Here is a 9608-nt window from a genome sequence, read left to right as displayed (position 1 = left end):
TGCCTGTTCTGTTCCCCGCTCTGTCTCTGGTGAGGCCTCTCACCGCCCCTGAGCCTCTGGCCTGTGTACCCCACTTCTGTATGTACAAATAAATAAATCTTTAAAAAAAAAAGATAGTCATAGTATTAAGAGGAATTGAGTTTAAGACTGGACCTCTCTGGTGGTTTCCACATGATAGTAAACTATTACAATATTGCTAACGATTTTAGAAAATATGTAAGTGGTGTGTCCAACATTATTCATGAAATATAACCAGCACATTATTTTAGATAGGTGGTTCACGAGCAGATCTGGTAATATGTAACATATATGTAGGCCGGTTACAGTGGTAAAAAGAGATGGTTAAAGAAGATGAATTTAGTGTTTACTAAATATATGTGAGTTTCATTGTCTTTGATTTTTTTAAACTTGTCTCTAAGAGAGTTTTCTCATTCTTAAACATATGGCAAGAGCATTTAAAATGCATTCCTGATTACTAAGAACACCACATTTATATATGTGAGGAACATTATTTTTTGTTCATTGGAGCAAACTTTTAATGTTAGTTTTTCCTCATGAAAATATATTTGACCAATTCAGACTTTAAGATGGGAATCAGTAATTTCTAGAATAAAAGTGACATGATGAACTCTTGCATTTCTTTGAGCTATCAAATAACTGCTTCATTAAAACAATATTTTTAAGAACACTCTTAGTCTTTGAAGTCAGTATAGTTTTTATGGTATAAGACTTGCAGCAGTGATCTAAAAAAGTTACCCTGACAATGAGATTACTAGTTATTTGCATCAAATATTTATTTCTTAGGCTTGGGACTCAAGTATCAAAATAAGAATTTAGATAAAGAAGGTGTGCTTCTGTATTGCCAAGTTTCTAAACTTCATTTTTTTTTACTTTTCACGTCTCTATATAGCTCTGAAACCAGTGACATAATTTGCATTTTATATTTAATTCTAGGGAGGCGTTTTCTGTTCAGACCGCCGCCAGTTCGAGCGGGCACGGGGACGGGGACACCCCACTCGTTGCTCCTCCGTTATGGGAAGGTGTTTAGCAGACTTTTTCGCCTGGAGTGTAGGATTTACACTTCATTTTTTTCTACTCCCTCTTCCCCAAAGCAAGATGGACTCTATTCCCTTTCTCTTTCTCCCTCTGCCTCTCTCTTGTCAGCCTTTAAGATCGACATTTTGTACTAAGATGCAAACTTGATGGTGACCAGCTACAAAACCTGGGTGGGATCCCTCACTCCCTTCCTCCTTCCGTTTCCTCGCTCCCTCCACCCCAACCTCGGAGACCTGATGGCCCTGCACTTGCCGCCGGGGTCTTTGGCTAATGTGTTTCCCGGCTCGGTTTGGATCTTCAATCTCGAGAATGTGCCTGGGGCCGGGCGTTAGGGCGACGACTGTGGCCGCCCAGGTCTGTTGGGAGGAGGGTTGCACTACCTGGACCCGCTGCCGTTGCCGCTGCCACCTCCGGCCGGCTGCTGGGCACTGTGGAGGCTCCGGCAGCCTATCGATTGCGATGATTTGGTTACGGGTGTATTTGTACAGGGGGTGGCGATCACTTGTGCAAGTTGATGATCGCGGTGTGGGTTTTGGATTTGCAGAATGGATCAACTTTATGCTTTACATATACAGGGAATAGGGAACTGGGGTGCTAGAGACACCCCGGAATGCCATCAGGGCTAACCTCAGCTTCGACCTTTTGAATACAGTGAGCTTCCTTGCCTTTCCTACCCCATAGTTCTCTCACGTGGGGGATGAACAGAGCGAGGGGTTGGTGGGGAACTAGGCTTCTGGATTTTGGGGTCCATCATAGGTATTGGAGGAGTTGGGGCTCTATTGTGAAGCTCTACCATACTGATGATGTACCTTTATTTGATACTTTATAGGTCACTATCGTATGACAGAGTCTTTGCTGCAGTTCATCTTCCTCCCTGTGTACTTTCCATTTGCCTTCCCGGGTAAGTATGCAAAAACTCTTCATACAGGGAAGCTGCAAACTCTTCATGCAGGGAAGCTGGATGACTGTTAGTAATGACATAAGGGTCCTTATTTTTCACACAAGAATATGCTTCATTGGGATTACAATACAGTTTGATGAAGCAGAAGTCAATTTGTAATTTTTAGTATTTAAAAAATGCAGCTGCTTTTATGATTTTAACATAGTTTAAATGTACATTTCACACATACCTGTGAGTGTCATTTGAAAACTTATTTTCAGGTAAACATTTTAATTGGTAATAAAATTTTACACAGAGTTGAAGACCTAGGAAATTTAAAGGTAACTACTTCGGAAAGAGTGTAGCCTTTGAGTGGAAAGGATTATTACAAACCCAAGGGAGCATTGTGCAGAAGGCCTCTCTAGTTATAGTGACTGACGTTTGCTTACTCTTTCCTAGGTTCTCTTCTTTGGGTAACTTTTGTTGTTTGTAACACTTTACTTTTGACAGGAAGGATGGACTGGGCAGTGTAATAAATCTAGAAGTTAGTATTCCCAGATTGATTCAAAAGACAAGTAGCTGTCCAACTTATTCATGATTTCCTTTAAATTTTGTAAAGGAGAAAATAGATATATTTTAACAGCATGTATAAACAATAAACAGTGACATAGAGATCCTTTAAGTGCTTTCTCAGATATATGCCCCTCAATTAGTGAAGTAATCTGTAGGGTAGCAAGTGCCTGAAAAGTTTCTGAGGATTGTCTAGGTGAAATTATTGAGGATGTACACAACATTTGAAAGCAGCGTGGTGAGTCCACAACTGCAGAAGACCGATTGGAAAATTTGCCCCTCATCACAAGGAACACTTCAGGTACTTAAAATTGCTCACATGTTAAGAAAACCAGTTGTATTAAAATAAGCTGTGGCACTTTATAGTATTACCATAGTGAAGATACAGTTTATATTTTATGAATGAAAAGGGACGTGAACTCATTTTTCCATAAAAGAAAAAGAAAAGGGATCTTGTCTGTTTTCTTTCCTGGCTTGCTGGGACATTTTGTACAATAATTAAAAGATAGTCATGGCCCTCCCTGGTGGCGCAGCGAGTTAAAGCACTGCACTGAGAATCTAAAGCCGCTTCCGCATGAGTTCAATTCCCGCCTGCCCCGGAGGTGACCACATGGTGTGGCAGACCTCTCCTGACCCGCCCGCTGCTCCCCTCAGCAGTGTACTTCCTCGATTTGCCTGTTCTGTTCCCCGCTCTGTCTCTGGTGAGGCCTCTCACCGCCCCTGAGCCTCTGGCCTGTGTACCCCACTTCTGTATGTACAAATAAATAAATCTTTAAAAAAAAAAGATAGTCATAGTATTAAGAGGAATTGAGTTTAAGACTGGACCTCTCTGGTGGTTTCCACATGATAGTAAACTATTACAATATTGCTAACGATTTTAGAAAATATGTAAGTGGTGTGTCCAACATTATTCATGAAATATAACCAGCACATTATTTTAGATAGGTGGTTCACGAGCAGATCTGGTAATATGTAACATATATGTAGGCCGGTTACAGTGGTAAAAAGAGATGGTTAAAGAAGATGAATTTAGTGTTTACTAAATATATGTGAGTTTCATTGTCTTTGATTTTTTTAAACTTGTCTCTAAGAGAGTTTTCTCATTCTTAAACATATGGCAAGAGCATTTAAAATGCATTCCTGATTACTAAGAACACCACATTTATATATGTGAGGAACATTATTTTTTGTTCATTGGAGCAAACTTTTAATGTTAGTTTTTCCTCATGAAAATATATTTGACCAATTCAGACTTTAAGATGGGAATCAGTAATTTCTAGAATAAAAGTGACATGATGAACTCTTGCATTTCTTTGAGCTATCAAATAACTGCTTCATTAAAACAATATTTTTAAGAACACTCTTAGTCTTTGAAGTCAGTATAGTTTTTATGGTATAAGACTTGCAGCAGTGATCTAAAAAAGTTACCCTGACAATGAGATTACTAGTTATTTGCATCAAATATTTATTTCTTAGGCTTGGGACTCAAGTATCAAAATAAGAATTTAGATAAAGAAGGTGTGCTTCTGTATTGCCAAGTTTCTAAACTTCATTTTTTTTTTACTTTTCACGTCTCTATATAGCTCTGAAACCAGTGACATAATTTGCATTTTATATTTAATTCTAGTGGCTGGAAAGGGGGTTCATCTATGTTAGTGCTGCATCTTTAGAGGTACTCTGTCAGTTTTAGGAGGAGTCCTCCACTAAGATGTAGGTATTAACACTTTGTATCCAAATTAAAAAAAAACTGATTTAACTGTTTTACCTTTGTTTTTAAGAGACCTATAGTTCTGCTGTACAACTTGAAAAGTATATACCACCTCTGACCTTTATTGATCTGTGCTTTATACTAACCCACTGAAACAGAGAAGATTTGTTGAGACATTGACTTTAGAATACAACTTTGAGTGAAAGCTGGATGAAAATGTAATTGTGGTTTGCTTGTACTGTAGGTATGTTATTGATAAGATTTTTTGTACGTAGTTAAAGAAGGAACAACAGTTCTTAATGTGAAAATCTAACTTAGTAGGTAAGGTATTTATGAAGCCACTTTTCCAGTAAAATTGCAAACAATTTCTAATTATTAATCATCACCTAACATAAAGTTTACACTTTCCTTTACTTAATACAGAGTGTTGGTAAAAACAAGGGCCATATTTTTAACTAGATCTTACCATGAATATCAACTATTTTTATAATAGACATCTTTAATAGAAGTGATAAAGACTTCACAGCTCAATCTTATTAAAAAATTCTTTTAAAAAACTCATTACCGATACGACTTTTTGCTGTATTAAAGGAAATCTCTGACATCTCAGAGATTTGTCTTACAAAAATGCAGAAAATTACATAAAATTGTGGTATTTAAATGTTCTGAATTACTAAATTCAAACAATTAATTTTTATGTATTTCATCACCATTGCAGCATACTTTAATTTTTAGCTTTAAACTTAAGTGAGTACTGAACTTCTTGAACTTGAAATTTGAAGTCCACCCATTTTTAACATTTCCCCACTGGGGGCACCTTTTAAAACAGCTCTTAGTGGTTATGTTATATTTTTAGTCAGCTTCCTGCCTCTACTAGGAGATGAAAACAAACCCAAATTATAAAACATTGTAATTTCACAACTTCATTTATATTATGTATCCCAGGTAAATCAAATGCAGAAGGTCCTCACGCTATATACACTTTGAGAAACATTCTCCTGAAGGTACTAAGGACGGAACCTAAAGATTGAGTAGTAGTTCTCCAAACTAAAATATTCTGACTGTTCTTCACACAGTAGGTTTGTATTACCTCCAGGGCAGTTATCACATACTGTGTCAAATTTGCAGAGATTTCTACATTTTCAGTTATACTTTAGGAAAGCACTTTTTGTGGACAACTTCACTCAACATTCATGTGTTCATAGTACCCCTTAGAGGGCAATTACATTTCCTTGAAATGCCAAGATGTCATTTTAAAACTATAAAGATACACTCAGAAAATTCTCATGTATTAAAGGAATTTTAAATATTTTTAATACAAAAATAAAGTGAGAATTGAAAGCATACCAGTCACTCAGTAGAAATGCAAAAGAGGTCAGTAAAAAATTCAATCCGAAAGCATATAAATGGAGAGCATGAAAGACTAATGGAATGAAAGACTTAAAAAATCAAGTCTTGAAGCACTGACACACCTACCAAAATAAAAACTTACTAAGTTAAAGTATGTGAGTTAGTTTAAGAATCTAGATAGTGCCATGACTTCAGATAGTGAGGAGTTTGTATGAAATGCAAAGTAAAAATTAGTAAGAATGAGTTGGAGTATATGAAATATTAGAAAAAATATTGTGGTATATTAATTAATTAAGCGAGTAGTTAAACTAACCCTGGGTAAAATGTTAACAGTGAAATAGAAACTCCTGGGCTGGAATAATTGAGATCCTCAAAAGGAAATAGAACATTGAAATTTTTTTTTTTTGTAAAATAATTCAGGGGATACCTGAATTAAAGATTGATAACTTATTTCACAGGAAAAATAAAAATGAAGATAAAACTTATTTGAAGCAGTTGTGTTTCTGATATGTTTTTGATTGAGAAGTATAGTAAGAAATCCTTTTCATATTCCAATCTACATATAAAAACTGAAAGTTTCCTGGAACAGTGCTAAGAAAAATGCCCTCTGTTATTTTTTATTCTATGTAGTCTTAATAAATCTAATCTGTTTCAAACTACTTTATTAAAAATATACTGGGTATCATTCACTAAATTGATCTTATGACATAGAGTTTGAAAGATACCAAAAATGGAGGTTCCCAGACTCTATCCCCAGATATTTGACTCACTATGTTTGGGGTTATACCCAGGAATCTGCATTTTGATTAATACAGCAGGTGATTTCGAAGCAGGTAGGAGATCCTTTATACATGTTAAGAAATTCTGGTGTGAAGTATAGGTGACATTGAATGTGGAGGTTGACGGTTAAGGTCTCTTGTAGCTTCAAAATTCTATGGCTGTATTCAGTCAGTATGTTTGCAATACAGATGCCCTTACCATGATTTTTTTGTCTTTATGATGGGGTGAAAGCAATATTATTTGAAATTTTGATCTTTCCTGCACTAATAGTATGTAGGTTAGTGCTGCTGGACAGTGACAGTGAGACGTAGTTCCCAGTCAGCCCCTGGGTCATGATCACAAAGTTAAACAAAAGATGTTCTACAGTGCATTGTGTTGCCAGAGTTTTTTGGATATTGTGTTTGGGGTTTTTGCATTCCATTATGTTTCCTTTTTTTTTTAGTACAGTAGTCAGTAAATCACAAGTTGAATAATTTATTACACATTAGGCTTTGGGTGATTTGACTAGTTGTAGGGAAATAGAAGCGTTCTTATGTGTGAGATATGCTGGCTGAGTTACCATATTCAATAACCTATGTGTATTAAATCCATTTTTGTCATTGCCTGGATATACTCTGAGAAAGATCTGTTTTGAAGGGGCTCATTGCCCTTTGTAGTTATTCCTATAGATGTAGCACTTGGAAAAGAGGCTTGTAACCCCCCAAAGTCTGGTTCCACTCCTGCTGCCTGTGTTCTTACTAGCTGAAGAACTTTGAGGATGTTACTTTGGAATAAACTGCCATTATTAAATGGGCAAAAGGACATATTAATGTCACTGTGCAATAGTATGAGACAGTAATGTATGTAATGACCCATAGTCACACTCAGCAGTCAATACACCGGATGTTTTTAGTTACATCTCACCTTACTCCAACTCCCACTGAACTTGAAAATTCTCAAAATTGTGTCTTTTAATTTTTGTTTTCTCTGAAGAGATTCTTTATTTTTAAGGTTCTTTATATGTATATATAAAGATTCTTTTTTTAAAGGTTCTATATATACATATATATGTTTTATTTTTACATCATTTTGTGCATTTTCCCATCTCATTTGCAATCCCCTTGGGCTTTCCATCACCAAATCACCCATGTGCCATTACCATAGTCCAGTGCATTTCCCTCCCCGCGCTGTTTTTGATCCCATTCCCCACTCCACCTCCACAAAATATCTCTGGTATATAGCTGTTCATCATTATCATTATTTTCTCGCCTGTTCTGTTACATTCCTGCTATGAGAGAAACCATTCGGTATTTTTCCTTTTCTTTCTGGCTTATTTCACTAAGCATGATCTTTTCCAGTTCCATGTTGCTGCAGAAGACGTGTTTCTTTTTTTTTGGTTGACGAGTAATACTCCATTGTGTATATGTACCACATCTTTTTAATCCAGTCATCCACTTTTGGACATTTGGACTGTTTCTGTGTCTTTCAAGTTGTGAATAAAGCAGCAATAAATATGGGAGTGCAGGTATCTTTTTGAATCAGTATTTTTGTGGTTTTTGGGTAGATACCTAGGAGTGGGATTGCTGCGTCAGATGGAAGTTCCATGTTTAGCAGTTTGAGGAACCTCCAAACAGTTTTCCATAGTGGTTGTACTAGTTTGCATTCCCACCAGCAGTGCAGGAGAGTTCCTTTTTCTCTACATCCTTGCCAACATTTGTTGTTGCTAGTTGTCTGAAGATGTGCCATTCTCACTGGGGTGAGGTGGTATTAATTGTGGTTTTAATTTGCATCTCACACATTACAACATATGCTTGTTCGCCATCTGCATTTCCTCTTTGGAGAAGTGTCCTTTTAGCTCTTCTGCCCATTTTTTATGGGGTTGTTTATTTTTGTTGAATTTATCAGTTCTCTGTATATTTTTGTGATCAATCCTTTATAGCTAGTTTTGTGTGAGAAATTTTTTTCCCAATCAGTAGGATGTTTGTTTGTTTTTTGTAATGTTCTTTTGCTGTACAGAAGCTCTTTAACTTGATGTAGTCCCATCTATTTATCCTTGCCTTCACTATCATTGCATTGGGTGCTCTATCTTTAAAGAAGTTGCTGAAGTGTATGTCGTGCAGTGTTTGACCCATCTTTATTTTATGGTTTCCGTTCTTATGTCTAGGTCTTTAATCCACTATCTTTGAAGAGGTTCTTAATCCTTTACTCTGAAACTCTATTGCATTTAAAAAAAAGATTTATTTACTTATGCATATAAGAACTGGGGTATAGTTCAGTGGTGTGGGGGTGAGAGGATTCACCAGGGACAGAGTGGGAAGCAGAACAGGCAGATGTACTGAAATACACTGCTGAGAGGAGCAGCACGTAGGTCAGGAGAGGTCTGCCATGCCATGTGGGTCAGCTCCCTGGCCAGGGATCAAACTCATGCATGTCCCAATGGCTTCGGATAGCTTCATAGTGCTGTGCTTTAAACCCACTGCATCACCAGGAAGGGCCCTCTATTGCATTTTTAACCAGGTCCGAGGTGCTAGAAATTAATAAAGTTGACTAGAAGGAAAAAAAAAAAAAGGTGAGCCGAGTCATGCCACAGGTGTTCTTTCAGTTTGGGGGACTGCTTTCCCACCTCTTTACAAAGATGAAGCATAGGACAAAAGCCCAGCTATTTTTCATATTGCAAGTTGGTTAGTTGACACTTGGGCATTCTCTGTGGTGACTTTGATACGTCTTAGAATGTCTTAGAACATCAGTTCTCAAATTTTCTTCTACTAAGACACACTGTGACATATTTACTCATGGGACACTATGAGTTCCCTGGTTATAGACACATATAAATTATGTGTTGTGTTTTCCTATTAAGAAAGTATGTCAGAATACAAATTAGAATGATACTATAATAATGAAAACCTTGAATATACCCCAATACACATAAAACCCTTTCTAAATTGTGGTACTTCGCAACCAGTTGCTTAGGGCACTCATTACACCCAGTTAAAACTTACCCTGGTATTAAGGTAGAAAGACTGAGAAACATTAATACAAAGTGCATAACAAATTACACATCACAAAGTAGGCACTTCAATAAAAAAGGACAAGCTAAGGAAAGATGAATGAGAAATATACCATATCCCTGAAATCTCTTAACAGTGAAAATCAAAAGCTAATGAAAATGCAACATGTGTTCAAATGCAAAGGAGGTGCAAAAATCTACAAGTATGAGGGTTCTCAACAGCACTGTCTTACACAAATACACATTGCTCTAATACATTTACTTTTTTTTTTTTTTTT

General features: G+C 36.7%; 1 protein-coding gene across 5 annotated transcripts in view; it reads left to right on the top strand.

The window, feature by feature from the left end:
* Positions 1-9608, top strand: part of BBX (bobby sox homolog (Drosophila)) — a 258107-nt gene that overhangs the window by 1376 nt on the left and 247123 nt on the right. For all 5 annotated transcript variants that reach the window (XM_004675232.2, XM_012732817.1, XM_012732804.1 and 2 more), the window contains exon 2: positions 1886-1957. The gene's annotated coding sequence lies outside the window, so the exon portion shown is untranslated. The remainder of the gene's footprint in view (positions 1-1885; positions 1958-9608) is intronic.

Source organism: Condylura cristata, unplaced genomic scaffold (assembly GCF_000260355.1).
Source record: "Condylura cristata isolate star-nosed mole 26May11 unplaced genomic scaffold, ConCri1.0 scaffold00003, whole genome shotgun sequence".
Lineage (NCBI taxonomy): Eukaryota > Metazoa > Chordata > Mammalia > Eulipotyphla > Talpidae > Condylura > Condylura cristata.
This window is presented reverse-complemented; position numbering and strand designations above follow the sequence as displayed.